Below are 16,564 nucleotides of genomic sequence, written 5' to 3' on the forward strand. Positions count from 1 at the left end.
CCGTAAGTTGGCAAGGTATGCCCAGACGTGGGTCCCTTGCTTACTTTGCCACTGGATTCAAGATAGCCTGGCTGACGAGGGTTATGAACCCGAAACCGGTCCCAAGATGCTTGTTTCTGGTCCAGGGAAGACATGGCTTGGCAGATTGGGCTGGACTGTTCCCATGAGGCACAGGGTCAGACTGATTTGCATATGGCCATGTCTGAACTGGGGTGGTGGAGTGAGCTAAAGAATGATGATGGATTAAACCCAGATCAGTTGACTGGGGGTGAGTGTTTCACTTGCTCAAGTGCTTCGTCCATCATCCCCTTTGGTATTGCTTTGTTCGCCGTAAGTTGGCAAGGTATGCCCAGACGTGGGTCCCTTGCTTACTTTGCCACTGGATTCAAGATAGCCTGGCTGACGAGGGTTATGAACCCGAAACCGGTCCCAAGATGCTTGTTTCTGGTCCAGGGAAGACATGGCTTGGCAGATTGGGCTGGACTGTTCCCATGAGGCACAGGGTCAGACTGATTTGCATATGGCCATGTCTGAACTGGGGTGGTGGAGTGAGCTAAAGAATGATGATGGATTAAACCCAGATCAGTTGACTGGGGTGAGTGTTTGATTTGCTCAAGCGCTCCGTCCATCATCCCCTTTGGTATTGCTTTGTTCATTCAAAGGTGGCAGGTTATGCCTAGACGTGGGTCCCTTGCTCACTTTGCCACTGGATTCAAGATAGCCTGGCTGACGAGGGTTATGAACCCAAAACCGGTCCCAGGATGCTTGTTTCCGGTCCAGGGAAGACATGGCTTGGCAGTTCGGGCTGGACTGTTCCTATGAGGCACAGGGTCAGACTGATTTGCATATGGCCATGTCTGAACTGGGGTGGTGGAGTGAGCTAAAGAATGATGATGGACTAAACCCATATCAGTTGACTGGGGGTGAGTGTTTGATTTGCTCAAGCGCTCCGTCCATCATCCCCTTTGGTATGGCTTTGCTCGCCCTAAGTTGGCAGGGTATGCCCAGACGTGGGTCCCTTGCTCTCTTTGCCACTGGATTCAAGACAGCCTGGCTGATGAGGGTTATGAACCCGAAACCGGTGCCAGGATGCTTGTTTCCGGTCCAGGGAAGACATGGCTTGGCAGTTCGGGCTGGACTGTTCCCATGAGGCACAGGGTCAGACTGATTTGCATATGGCCATGTCTGAACTGGGGTGGTGGAGTGAGCTAAAGAATGATGATGGATTAAACCCAGATCAGTTGACTGAGGGTGAGTGTTTGATTTGCTCAAGCGCTCCGTCCATCATCCCCTTTGGTATCGCTTTGTTCGCCCTGAAGAACCAGAACCTTTTGGGCCTGTCGGCGCAGGGTACGCCCTCCGTCTCCTGGGTTCACCTGCTTCGATACACAGAGACATGGGACACTCTGTCGGCGTTAGAAGATTGGATTTATTTAGCTGCAGCTAGTACAGTTATCCTAGAAGTACACAAAGTAGGTTCTCAGGAGACTGCCACTTTACTCTGTGGCGCATCAGATTAAATACTATACAATATGACATCATTAACAGAACACACGCCCCAAGCAAAGAAGAAAAGAGCCAATAGGGTAAGTGGAAAACAAAGCGGAACCAGTAAGAAGGGTTCGAAAACAGAGAGATCAGATGACTCGAAGAAACCTCTCCTCTAACTGTGTTTGTCGTCCCACCACCGAACTAATTCATTAACAGATTACAACTGACTTGCAGGTGGTGAGATACGTTTGTGTGTATTGGAGGACAGGCATGACACAAGAGAATGCTGGCAGGGGACAGTGAAGGCCAGTTGATAATATATGATCGGGAAAGAATGGTGCGAGCCTACAGATAGTTGGAACAGGGATTAGGGAAGCCAGACACGGATTAGTGTACTCGGCTAGTCCAAACACCAGCCTCGCAAACAAGGCCGAGGACATATTTTGACACCAAGCTAGGGAAAAGCAGAGAAGACTTCGTTCGCCGTGCTGCCTGAGTGGTGGCAACACAAAATGGCGGCGGGTTACAAAATGGCGGGTCGATTCGATCGTAATCGAATATCGAAGTTCCTCAGACCCTCCTTTTGCCAGAACTCAGGCAAGATAGACTCACGTCAATCTGAGTCCACATCAATAGCCATGAGATCATCAAGCTGTTGTTGTAACATCATCCTTAGGTTTTCTGCCGCTAGAGGTGTGGGTCTTGAAATGCACATAGAGGCACAAAGATTACAGATAGCGGGATCACAGTGCATACAAAGACAACAAGAAAATATGATTGTCAAAATTACTCCAAGGAATGTCAATAGTTTCCAACCCCATTTGGACAGTAGTCCCCAAAACCATTCCGTTAAGGACCAATCTCCTTCATCCTGATGACTAGACTCGGAGATTATATGCAACTTGGAAATAGCTTGGTATACTGTCGGAGCGTCATTAGGAATGAAAATACAACAGCTTGACCCGATCAATTTACACACTCCACCACGATCGGCAAGAATAAAGTCTAAGGCAACTCGATTTTGTAAGGTCATAAGACGATCCGCCTGTAGTTCCGCCGTGATATTACTCAAGGCTCCTACAGTGATGTCTATTGTAGTGTCTACAACACGGACCAGTTGCCTTATATTTCTGCTATTGGCCATTGGACCCCAGAAGGGAAGAAAACCTTTAAGGAAATCTCCTCCTTCTTGCCCCGAGGTGTCTTTGGAGTCAATAATTCCTCGGCTGAGACGGGTTCGGTGATAATTGGCAGAAGCAGTGTAAGTAGGGGGAAGAAGGAAAGCTATGTAGCAGGTACCAGAGAAACCCGTTGGCAACCAGGTATATGCTCTATTATAACAAATAAAATAGGTACCTTGTGACGGTACTAGAGGAGGTGAGTTCAGAGAGGAATAAATGTATGTGTAGGAACAGTTACTTTTTGGTACAGTGTCAGAAGAGCGTTCGTTTATCTTTAGACAGAAGTTACCTTGATGCGGTACAGTCCAGATTGGTGAGGATTTCTCTTTTTCCATTTTATTATTAAGACTTGACATGTATCGGGTGACGTTCCAATTAGTGTATGCTTTTCTTTCATCAATAGAAATCTTGCTATTCTCCATGATTTTAGCCATAACCACCATACCCTTAATCAAAGAACTATGACTAAAATCCAGATAATTAATTTGTGAAGCAACAGACCGTCTGAATTTACTTTGATATGCATTTGAGAAGATAACAAAGAATGCCCAAGCGGAACCTTCGTAGGAGAAAGGAAGAACTAGAAATGGTATTCCCTTCTCAGTAGTATGCGGCATAAGACCACATACCCAACAATCACTTGTTTTAACCACTAATTGATGCTGGTGTAATAGTTGAACAAAAGAATTATTGTAATACTCGGTTCTTCTGACAAGTTCATGTGAAGGGAAAGTATGGAAAAAGTGTCGAGAGATAGTAGAAGAAGGCAAAGAAAAGGAAGGGGAGGTGTGTCTTGGCTGCAAAACATAAACTATCCAACCAATAATCGCCAAAGCAATACATAATGATATTAAAACACATAGGATTATACTGTAACGACTGTACATTATTTTACAAGATGCTTTCTTTGTTTCATTTCTTCTCTCTTCAATGCTTGGTGTAGTTTCCATTTTCACTAGTGGATGCTCACGGCAATCTTCCTCAATCACTAAAATCACGATGCTCTACCGTCCTATGACACTGAAAGATCCTGCAGACCTATTGTCACTACTCAGATCGTGACCTAGACTCCTACCGTGACCCTGCAACCTAAACAGAACACTACACAAGGAGAAGGAAAAATAAAAAGGGCTTAAGTGTTCTTTTGTCTGGGCCTAAGATTGTAGCGATCCTTTCCAGGTACACTCTGATCTTGAAACAATGTTTTTGGTTCAGTCGTGTTTAAGCGGCGGTGTAATGGAATTGCTTTCTGTAAGATGTTGTCGTCCTCTTTCTCAGACAATGTCCCATTCAGATGTGCATCGCTAAAGGGTACGAATCGTGGAACTGTTTCGCCTTCACAGTCACCAACCCCTCTGCGATCCCACTGATCGGAAGGCAAGGGCAAAGGTACTTTCTTGCAGTGCGCACCGTGAATCCAATTTTTCTTTCCTTCAACTTTAACTGCTGTCCTCGTTGCAAGAAGAACCGTTCGGGGCTTCTGCCATCTGGGCTCCAGATTCTTCTTCCTCTGAAAATTGCGGATGCAGACCCAGTCACCTGGATGGATGGAGTGACCTGGATCTGTGGAAACCTCCGGCAAAGCACTCCGAACCTGTCGATGAAGGACATGCAATTTAGTTGTAAGGTCATGCAAATAGTCAATTAACATTGGGTAGGGCAAATCTGAGTACTTTTTAGGACGAGGTATTCCCCATACGTTGGCCGGACGGCCAAACACCACTTCATAAGGGCTAAGTCCCAGACGAGAGTGTACTGCAGTTCTGGTGGATAGCAGAGCTAACGGTAAAGTATCAGGCCAATTAAGTCCCGTACTTGCTTGAATTTTCGCTAACTTCTATTTCAGGGTCCCATTGTAGCATTCTACTAAACCTGCTGATTGGGGATGATTTGCCGCATGGAACTTTTGTTTGATTCCAAGACCTGCACAAACTTTCTGCATGACTTGGCCAACAAATTCGCTCCCATTGTCACTCCAGACAATGCGCGGCAATCCAAATCTGGGAAAGAATTCTTTAAGAAGGATTTTGGCTGTGGATAAAGCTGTGTTGTCTTTCAAAGGGTATGCTTCTATCCATCTCGAAAAGGCACATACTACCACCAGAACATATTTGAGGTTGTTACATCGATCCATATGAATATAATCGATTTGCAACACTTCAAATGGGTATGTCGGAGGAGCAAAATGACCTGCTGGAGTGGGGGTTCCCTTTCCTGGATTATACATCAGACAAACAATACAATGCTTTACTACGTGGTCTGCACATTTAGGGATACTTTCATTCTGCCAAACTGGAGCTAGAAGTTAACAAATGCCTTTTGCAGTACAGGTGAGCTGGACCATGAGCCATAGTAACCACTGGGAGTACATAAGCATCTGGCAACAACCATCGTTGATGTTCGGACAATTCTACCCAACAACCCATCTTATCTAACATTCCCGTACTTTCTCTCCACTTGCTTATCTCTCTTTCTGTAGCCTTTTTCTGAATCGTTTTCACGCTTTCCATAGTATTCTCACACATTACTCTTTCTGTGACCCAATTCGCAGGACCTGCCATATACATTCGACTCATTGAATCTTTCGCTGTTTTCTTTGCTGTTTCATCAGCAAATGCATTTCCTCGTCCAACATCACCCGTTATCATCTTGTGAGCACTACACTTCACTATCGCAATTTGTACAGGTAAAGTAAGTGACTCAAGGAGATCAGTCACTAACTGACCATGCTGTATCTTAGTGCCATGTGAAGTTAGGTAACCCCTCTCTTTCCAGAGACGCCCAAAATTGAACGCGACTACTACGAAAGGCTTTGAGAAATGGGATATGATTGGTATCAGCAAGGTAGGGGATCTCTGGACGAAAGGGAAATTTAAGACGTTCGACATGCTGAAAACCGAATATCAGTTGAACGATAGGGAATACTTTCGGTACGCTCAGGTTCATCACGCTTTGTGTTCCGTATTCCCGGACGTTGCGGCTATTCCGGAATCCTCCCCGTTGGAAGATAGAGTATTGGACGGCTATGTGCCGGATAGCACCATTTCGCTGATTTATAAGAAGCTTATCAATGATCGAATGGGTTTGCTGACCTCATTGCGAGAGACATGGACTGCCGACGGTTTGGAACTTGACGACGAGGATTGGGTGTCAGCGGTGGCCTCCCCAAAAGAGGTGGCTATCCCGGCCCGCTTGCGTTTCGTCCAGCTTAAGATACTTCATAGAGTGTACGTCACGGGGCCTGGTTTGATGCGTATGGGGTATTCGGTGGATGGTCTGTGTAAGCGAGGCTGTGGACTACTGGGGACTTTCCTCCATATCCTGTGGGAGTGTCCGGAGGTGACTCGGATTTGGTGTAGAGTGCATGCGGTGTTAGAAGAAGTCACGCATGTTGCCTTGTTGCCGGAGGCACGGAGATGTTTGCTGAATGTCTGGGAGCCGACTGATTACAATGTGATGCAGACGCAGTGGATGACTCTGGGCTATATGGTAGCGAAGCGTGACATTGCACAACTGTGGGGCTCCAAGAGGCCACCAACGGTCTCAGCGTGGAAGGAACACATGGACTGGTGTATGTTCAGAGAGAAAACGGTGTATGTGGCGAGAGGCAAGCCTGGGAAGTGGATTAAGGTGTGGGGTCCCTGGAACTCCTATCGTGGAGGTATTTGCGCCCCGCCCCAGACGCGAGAGATGGATGCTGCTCTGTCTCCCTAGCCCGCGCATTCCTCTATGCTCCTGCGACATGTGCATTTGGTTTCTTCTGCCTGCCCCCCCCATCTTTCTCCCTGGGTTTGTTTACCCCTTCGATACGGGGAGCACATGTTACTACTATTGACCTTCTCTGCCTTGTGTGTGTGATGTTTTTCGTTTTCTTTAAAAATATGAAACCTTTCTTTGCTTGTCTATGGACTGCGGCTGCGGCTGGCTGAGTTGATTAGCACTCCAGTAGCTCTCTTATTGCTTCACCGATGTGGCTGTTAAGATGTGTCTATGCTTATAGTGTGCATTAGCGGCCGGCCTGTTGGTTGTAGGCCCATACTTGTATGTCTCTGAAACTGTAATAAAGCTTTTTCAAAAAAAAAAAAAAAAAATTGAACACGACACCAAAGGCATATTGGCTGTCAGTGTACACGTTCACTCTTTTCCCTTTTGATAGTACACAAGCTCTCGTCAGTGCTATCAATTCTGCTGCTTGCGCTGAATTGTGTCTAACACGTGCAGTTTCCACAACCGTATGTAAGGTAGTTACAGCATAGGCTGAAACCGTATCCCCATTAGGCATCTTAAAACAGGAACCATCTACCCACAGAGTCCCATCTGGATTCTCTAAAGGTGTGTCTCTCAAATCAATCCTTCCGTTTGTCTCTTCCTCAGTACGGAAGAAACAGTCATGTTGATCTTCAATACTCTCCTCATTAGGAAGGGGCAACAAAGTGGCTGGATTCAGAGTATTGCATCGTTTGATGTGTACGTGACTAGCCAATAGCGTCAGCTCGTAACCAGTTAAACGTGCACTCGTGAGATGCTGTGTCTTCGTTCTGTTTAGTAAGGTATCCACTGCATGTGGCACCATGACAATAAGAGTGTTATCTAATACTATCCCAGCGGACTGTCGAATAGAAATCGCTGCGGCTGCTGTGGCTTTGAGACAATTAGGCAATGCTTTAGCTACGGGATCTAACGTAGCCGAAAAATAAGCACATGGTCGCTGTCTATCTCCAAATTGCTGTGTTAAGACTGATAATGCACAACCTTCTTTCTCGTGAACATACAGCGTAAAAGGCTTAGTGTAATCTGGGGTACCCAGTACAGGAGCAGAACACAGAGCAGTACGTAAATCAGTGAAACTCTTTTGGCACTCGTCAGTCCAAGGAAGGGGCTGAGGTGTATCTTTTAAAGTGAGTGCCAACAAAGGTTTGGCAATCAAAGAGAAGTTAGGGATCCACTGTCTACAATAAGAAGTGATTCTCAGAAAAGCACGTACTTCCCTTTGTGTGGATGGCACTGACATTTGTGCAATCGCCTGAATTCGTTCTGGTGTCAATCGTCGTCCCTCCTTTGATAGGAGATGACCCAAGTAGGTAACCTCTCGACAAACATACTGTAGTTTGGAAGGTGAAACCTTGTGATTCACCTTGAACAAGTTATGTAGCAGTGCAACAGTGACATCTTTGCATATATCTTCTGAGTCAGTGGTGACTAACAAGTCGTCCATGTATTGGATAAGGGCAGCACCAGACGGCAAATGAAAAGTATCAAGATGACATTTCAAAGCTTGGTTGTAAATGGAGGGACTTTCACAGTACCCTTGGGGTGCGCGCTTAAACCGGAAGCTTCGGCCTCCAAGAGAAAAACCAAAAATGTCCCTACTCTCTTCTGCAATTGGAATACTAAAGAAGGCATTCTTTAGATCAACAACAGAGAACCAAGTCGCTGTGGAAGGTATCATAGTCAACAAGGCAGTGATATCTGGAACAACAGGAAATTGTGGAATCACAATTTTGTTTACTTCTCGCAGGTCAATCACAAACCGGTACACAGGAGGCTGAGAAGGATCAGTACGTTTAAGAACAGGAAGAATAGGGCTATTGCATGTGATGCCTCTCGTTTCTTCGACCACATCCTTCCGAATGAGATCGTGAATGATTTCTAAGAGCGCCTTTTCACCTTTAGCAGAAATTCGATATTGTGGAATACGTGGTAGTTCAACATTGGGCTTGAGAGTGACAACATAAGGCGGTATTTCAAGACAACCCACATCGTTCGGACCCGTGGCCCAAAGTGCTGTCGGAACAGAAAGCAACTCAGGAGGAAACTGATCTCTACACAGATACATTGGGGAGATCAACTTCTGACCTAGAGTGAGGTGTACGCCTGAAGGAGAACAATATATGGTAGCATGCATCCTTTTCAATAGGTCTAGACCCAACAGATTTTCACCACAACCATTCGTTAACAGAAGTGAAGCTTCCAAATCATAAGGACCAACTGAAATAGGCAAGGGACAAGAAACCGGATTGCGAACAGGGGCGCCAGAAAATCCTACAGAAACATTTGTTAAGCCAGACAAAGGTGCGCCAGGGAGTTTAGAATGAATGATAGAACTTCACATTGCTCCAGTATCTAGAAGAAACGGCTCTGATACACCCATAGTAGTGACGTTAACATAAGGGCCATTTTGATCTACTGGGATCGGCACAACTCCTCTACTTTGTCCATGGCTGTCCTAGTTGGCGTGAAGACTCTCATTTTCGCCTTCAACATAATGGTCCTCATTATAATATTGAGTGGATCTCACATTTTGCTGATCAAAATAGTTTACAGAATTAGGAGAAGGAAGGGCACGCCGTTCTTGAATCAATATACCTCGACCGCTACCTCTGTTTGCTGACTGGAGGCCAGCACGACCTCGGGGAGCAGATAATGCTCCATTACGCTGCAATAAAACCGGACAACTGCTTTTAAAATGACCTTCCTCCTTACAATAGGCACATTGATTAGGACCTAACAAGGGTCGCGAAATGTATGGCTCAGGTTTCTGATACAATCTCTGAAACTGCGGTGGCTGTTCAGTTTGAGGCTGAACGTAACGTGGCGGATAAGCTTGCTGTAAGAGAACCTTTGTTTTAAGATCTTTTGTTTTCTTTTCCTGCTTTTCTTTTTCTTCTTTGTCTCTATTCTGGTAATATTGTGCAGTAGCCAATATCTGGGCAGAAGAAGAAACAGCCCAAGAACTTTCCAAATCTTTTAATTTGTGTGACAGCTCGGGAAGCAAATTGAATACAAATTTATCCACGAATAATCGCTGTCCACCCTCAGTAGCCATATCCTGACCACTATGATCGATGAAGGTCTCTTCAAACCGAGTAAAGAAATCAGAGACACTTTCATCTTTCTTTTGTTTACATGCTGCTAGCTTATCCCAATTCACTCTTAATGCAGGCATCATAGTTTTCATTAACGTAATGATTCTACCAGGAAGCTCCGAAATCAAAGCGTCAGGCTTTGCACCACCCACTTGGTCTCTATCTGTATCAGCTATGGCATCCCAAGTAGCACCCAGTTCCTGTACATGATCCTCTTTACGAATCTTTGCCCATATTGTCTGTGGAACTACATTACCCATTAGCATATCAATATCTGCCAGATTCATTATACAAGCATCGATTGTCTGCGATAATTCTTTATAATAACCTGCAGGGTTCTTACGAGGATCTGGTAGAGTCTGTTTAAGGGCCAAAACTTCAGATCTTTTCCATGGTACATGTACCCATATACGCTGGAAGTGAGCAGGAATAAGAGGATTAGCACCTGCTGCTGGAACCTCTTCTTTCCATACTGGAGGAACCTCTCTCATAGGATAATTTTTCGATGTCAGTTTAACCAACGGATCAGAATCAAGAAAAATCTGAGAGAACAATAAGGATCTATGAGAGATGAGTGTTCTTACAGCTTCCTCAACCTTGGAACCTACAATAAGTCCTTTTTCAAAATCAGTTTGGATATCTAATAAATCTTGTGAGATCGGACTCGAGCTCACATCTTCCCATTCTTTAATGAGAACGTCGCACATTATATTAAAAACATACCTTTGAGTAGGTGCATTCCATTGCAAAAAGGTAGGCATAATATCAGACACACTATATTGTGGACCCTTCTTGATCCATCTTCGTGCAAGAGAGTCTAGTTTCTCTCGTTCCTCAAAATCTGGGAACTGACTACGTGATTGTCTTCGAGTAAAAGCAGGAGACACATTAAGAGCTCCAAAGAAAGGAGATAAAATACTAGTGACAGAATCTGTGAGACGTTTACGCATAGACGGTGAATTTGACATCAAAACTGGAGACAGAATATTAGGAGAATTATCAAGAGAAGAACCAGAAATTACAGGAGGAGCAGAAGGCAACGGAGAGCTAAGATCAGGCAGTAAAGGCGTAGAAGTTGAGACTAATGGTAAAACCGGCAAGGGCGGTAATACTGGAGGAGGCGGATGCTGAAGAGCCGGAACCGGCGGAGGTACTACCAGCAACTGAGCAGGCTGTAACGGCTGAGGCATATTAGCATTTTGCGCATAGGGCGGAGGCAACCTTAATAAATGAGACATTAAAGGATCTTCTTCTATATCTTTCTTGTTATCAGAAGAAGAAACAGGCAACACCGGATAGCATTTATCTATCGCCATACGATGTTGTCTTTCTGAGATTTCAGTCGTATTGTCAATTTCATCATTTTTGAACTGTTGCGCAGCCTGTATAATCGTCATACCCTGTGCTTTTCAATCTCGTTTTGCTTGTTTAATTTCTTTCTGTTTGGCTTCCTTACGCCAAAGGCGAAGAGAGTCAAACATTGCCGGCCGGGCTTTTCTTTTGAACAAAACTGTTTCTAAATTATCTATCACATTAGGATCAAAACTACCGTTCTCTGGCCATTTAAGAACACCATCTTTCTTCGTGTATGTCCATGTCTCGTTAAAGGCAATGGGGCCGATACCATGTTTCGAGTAGAGCTCATATGTGCGAGTTCCAACCGAAGGAATCAGACAAGACTCCTCAAGTCGGGAGTCCCTGTCACAACCAAGACAACAAATTCTTCCAAACTTAGTCAGACCAGGCATTTCACAATGACTCTGGACTGTTCACAAACTTCAAGGGAGTAAAACTCAGTTTACGCAGCACAAATGCACTTACCCTCGGCTTTAGTCTTTGCAAAAACTAAATTTAAGATACCTAAGGACATCAAACAAAGAACCAAAGTTTGTGGGCGCGACCCACGAAAATACTTAACTTAACTCAGGACGTCTTCTTCCACCAACAGAGGCCCGTCTATCGTCTCGCTTTACCATACATCACCAAAGGAATGGGCCAAAGCAGGGCAGCAGTCAGGGTAGCGGTCGCCAGTAGCCGTCAGGAAGGAGTAACCGCGCTGCAAAAGACCTTTGGACCACTTTCGACATACAGGGGTCGCTTAGTGTGGCTCCCGAACCCTCCGGAATTTTCCTGCGAGGTTCCTCACGACCTTCGAGCAGAACCGGTACCACTGAAGCCGCCCAACAGTGGGCGCCAATTGAAGAACCAGAACCTTTTGGGCCTGGCGGCGCAGGGTACGCCCTCCTTCTCCTGGGTTCACCTGCTTCGATACACAGAGACACGGGACACTCTGTCGGCGTTAGAAGATTGGATTTATTTAGCTGCAGCTAGTACAGTTATCCTAGAAGTACACAAAGTAGGTTCTCAGGAGACTAACACTTTACTCTGTGGCGCATCAGATTAAATACTATACAATATGACATCATTAACAGAACACACGCCCCAAGCAAAGAAGAAAAGAGCCAAAAGGGTAAGTGGAAAACAAAGCGGAACCAGTAAGAAGGGTTCGAAAACAGAGAGATCAGATGACTCGAAGAAACCTCTCCTCTAACTGTGTTTGTCGTCGCACCCCCGAACTAATTCATTAACAGATTACAACTGACTTGCAGGTGGTGAGATACGTTTGTGTGTATTGGAAGACAGGCATGACACAAGAGAATGCTGGCAGGAGACAGTGAAGGCCAGTTGATAAGATATGATCGGGAAAGAATGGTGCGAGCCTACAGATAGTTGGAAAAGGGATTAGGGAAGCCAGACACGGATTAGTGTACTCGGCTAGTCCAAACACCAGCCTCGCAAACAAGGCCGAGGACATATTTTGACACCTAGCTAGGGAAAAGCAGAAAAGACTTTGTTCGCCGTGCTGCCTGAGTGGTGGCAACACAAAATGGCGGCGGGTTACAAAATGGCGGGTCGATTCGATCGTAATCGAATATCGAAGTTCCTCAGCCCTAAATTGGCAAGGGTATGTCCAGGCATGGGTTCCTTGCTCACTTTGCCACTGGATTCAAGATAGCCTGGCTGACGAGGGTTATGAACCCGAAACCGGTCCCCGGATGCTTGTTTCTGGTCAAGGGAAGACATGGATTGGAAGAGCGGGCTGGACTGTTCCCATGAGGAACAGGGTCAGACTGATTTGCATATGGCCATGACTGAACTGGGGTGGTGGAGTGAGCTAAAGAATGATGATGGATTAAACCCAGATCAGTTGACTGGGGGTGAGTGTTTGATTTGCTCAAGCACTCCGTCCATCATCCCCTTTGGTATCGCTTTGTTTGCCCTAAGTTGGCAGGGTATGCCCAGACGTGGGTCCCTTGCTCACTTTGCCACTGGATTCAAGATAGCCTGGCTGACGAGGGTTATGAACCCGAAACAGGTCCCAGGATGCTTGTTTCCGGTCCTGGAAAGACATGGCTTGGCAGTTCGGGCTAGACTGTTCCCATGAGGCACAGGGTCAGACTGATTTGCATATGGCAATGTCTGACCTGGGGTGGTGGAGTGAGCTAAAGAATGATTATGGATTAAACCCAGATTAGTAGACTAGGGGTGAGTGTTTGATTTGCTCAAGCGCTCCGTCCATCATCCACTTTGGTATCGCTTTGTTCGCCCTAAGTTGGCAGGGTATGCTCAGACGTGGGTCCCTTGCTCACTTTGCCACTGGATTCAAGATAGCCTGGCTGACGAGGGTTATGAAACCGAAACCGGTCCCAGGATGCTTGTTTCCGGTCCAAGGAAGACATGACTTGGCAGTTCGGGCTGGACTGTTCCCATGAGGCACAGGGTCAGACTGATTTGCATATGGCCATGTCTGAACTGGGGTGGTGGAGTGAGCTAAAGAATGATGATGGATTAAACCCAGATCAGTTGAATGGGGGGTGAGTGTTTGATTTGCTCAAGCGCTCTGTCCATCATCCCCTTTGGTATCGCTTTGTTTGCCAGCAGTTGGCAGGGTATGCCCAGACGTGGGTCCCTTGCTCACTTTGCCACTGGATTCAAGATAGCCTGACTGACGAGGGTTATGAACCTGAAACCAGTCCCAGAATGCTTGTTTCCGGTCCAGGGAAGACATGGCTTGGCAGTTCGGGCTGGATTGTTCCCATGAGGCACAGGATCAGACTGATTTGCATATGGCCATGTCTGAACTGGGGTGGTGGAGTGAGCTAAAGAATGATGATGGATTAAACCCAGATCAGTTGACTGGGGGTGAGTGTTTGACTTGCTCAAGTGCTCCGTCCATCATCCCCTTTGGTATCGCTTTGTTCGCCCTAAGTTGGCAAGGTATGCCCAGACGTGGGTCCCTTGCTCACTTTGCCACTGGATTCAAGATAGCCTGGCTGACGAGGGTTATGAACCCGAAACCGGTCCCAGGATGCTTGTTTCTGGTCCAGGGAAGACATGGCTTTGCAGATCGGGCTGGACTGTTCCCATGAGGCACAGGGTCAGACTGATTTGCATATGGCCATGTCAGAACTGGGGTGGGGGAGTGAGCTAAAGAATGATGATGGATTAAACCCAGATCAGTTGACTGGGGGTGAGTGTTTGATTTGCTCAAGCGCTCCGTCCATCATTCCCTTTGGTATTGCTTTGTTCACTCTAAGTTGGCAGGGTATGCCCAGACGTGGGTCCGTTGCTCACTTTGCCACTGGATTCAAGATAGGCTGGCTGACGAGGGTTATGAACCTGAAACCGGTCCCAGGATGCTTGTTTAGGGTCCAGGGAAGACATGGCTTGGCAGTTCGGGCTGGACTGTTCCCATGAGGCACAGGGTCAGACTGATTTGCATATGGCCATGTCTGAACTGGGGTGGTGGAGTGAGCTAAAGAATGATGAAGGACTAAACCCAGATCAGTTGACTGGATGTGAGTGTTTGATTTGCTCAAGCGCTTCGTCCATCATCCCCTTTGGTATCGCTTTGTTCGCCCTAAGTTGGCAGGGTATGCCCAGACGTGGGTCCCTTGCTCAGTTTGCCACTGGATTCAAGACAGCCTGGCTGATGAGGGTTATGAACCCGAAACCGGTGCCAGGATGCTTGTTTCCGGTCCAGGGAAGACATGGCTTGGCAGTTCGGGCTGGACTGTTCCCATGAGGCACAGGGTCAGACTGATTTGCATATGGCCATGTCTGAACTGGGGTGGTGGAGTGAGCTAAAGAATGATGATAGATTAAACCCAGCTCAGTTGACTGGGGGTGAGTGTTTGACTTGCTCAAGTGCTCCGTCCATCATCCCCTTTGGTATCGCTTTGTTCGCCCTAAGTTGGCAAGGTATGCCCAGATGTGGGTCCCTTGATTACTTTGCCACTGGATTCAAGATAGCCTGGCTGACGAGGGTCATGAACCCGAAACCGGTCCCAGGATGCTTGTTTCTGGGCCAGGGAAGACATGGTTTGGCAGATCGGGCTGGACTGTTCCCATGAGGCACAGGGTCAGACTGATTTGCATATGGCCATGTCTGAACTGGGGTGGGGGAGTGAGCTAAAGAATGATGATGGATTAAACCCAGATCAGTTGACTGGGGGTGAGTGTTTGATTTGCTCAAGCGCTCCATCCATCATTCCCTTTGGTATTGCTTTGTTCACTCTAAGTTGGCAGGGTATGCCCAGACGTGGGTCCGTTGCTCACTTTGCCACTGGATTCAAGATAGGCTGGCTGACGAGGGTTATGACCCCGAAACCGGTCCCAGGATGCTTGTTTAGGGTCCAGGGAAGACATGGCTTGGCAGTTCGGGCTGGACTGTTCCCATGAGGCACAGGGTCAGACTGATTTGCATATGGCCATGTCTGAACTGGGGTGGTGGAGTGAGCTAAAGAATGATGAAGGATTAAACCCAGATCAGTTGACTGGGTGTGAGTGTTTGATTTGCTCAAGCGCTCCATCCATCATCCCCTTTGGTATCGCTTTGTTCGCCCTAAGTTGGCATGGTATGCCCAGACGTGGGTCCCTTGCTCAGTTTGCCACTGGATTCAAGACAGCCTGGCTGATGAGGGTTATGAACCCGAAACCGGTGCCAGGATGCTTGTTTCCGGTCCAGGGAAGACATGGCTTGGCAGTTCGGGCTGGACTGTTCCCATGAGGCACAGGGGCAGACTGATTTGCATATGGCCATGTCTGAACTGGGGTGGTGGAGTGAGCTAAAGAATGATGATGGATTAAACCCAGATCAGTTGACTGGGGGTGAGTGTTTGACTTGCTCAAGTGCTCCGTTCATCATCCCCTTTGGTATCGCTTTGTTCGCCCTAAGTTGGCAAGGTATGCTCAGACGTGGGTCCCTTGCTTACTTTGCCACTGGATTCAAGATAGCCTGGATGACGACGGTTATGAACCCGAAACCGGTCCCAGGATGCTTGTTTCTGGTCCAGGGAAGACATGGCTTGGCAGATCGGGCTGGACTGTTCCCATGAGGCACAGGGTCAGACTGATTTGCATATGGCCATGTCTGAACTGGGGTGGTGGAGTGAGCTAGAGAATGATGATGGATTAAACCCAGATCAGTTGACTGTGGGTGAGTGTTTGATTTGCTCAAGCTCTCCGTCCATCATTCCCTTTGGTATTGCTTTGTTCACTCTAAGTTGGCAGGGTATGCCCAGACGTGGGTCCGTTGCTCACTTTGCCACTGGATTCAAGATAGGCTGGCTGACGAGGGTTATGAACCCGAAACCGGTCCCAGGATGCTTGTTTAGGGTCCAGGGAAGACATGGCTTGGCAGTTTGGGCTGGACTGTTCCCATGAGGCACAGGGTCAGACTGATTTGCATATGGCCATGTCTGAACTGGGGTGGTGGAGTGAGCTAAAGAATGATGAAGGACTAAACCCAGATCAGTTGACTGGGGGTGAGTGTTTGATTTGCTCAAGCGCTCCATCCATCATTCCCTTTGGTATTGCTTTGTTCACTCTAAGTTGGCAGGGTATGCCCAGACGTGGGTCTGTTGCTCACTTTGCCACTGGATTCAAGATAGGCTGGCTGACGAGGGTTATGAACCCGAAACCGGTCCCAGGATGCTTGTTTAGGGTCCAGGGAAGACATGGCTT

This window comes from Triturus cristatus, chromosome 2_2 (genome assembly GCF_964204655.1).
Source record: "Triturus cristatus chromosome 2_2, aTriCri1.1, whole genome shotgun sequence".
Lineage (NCBI taxonomy): Eukaryota > Metazoa > Chordata > Amphibia > Caudata > Salamandridae > Triturus > Triturus cristatus.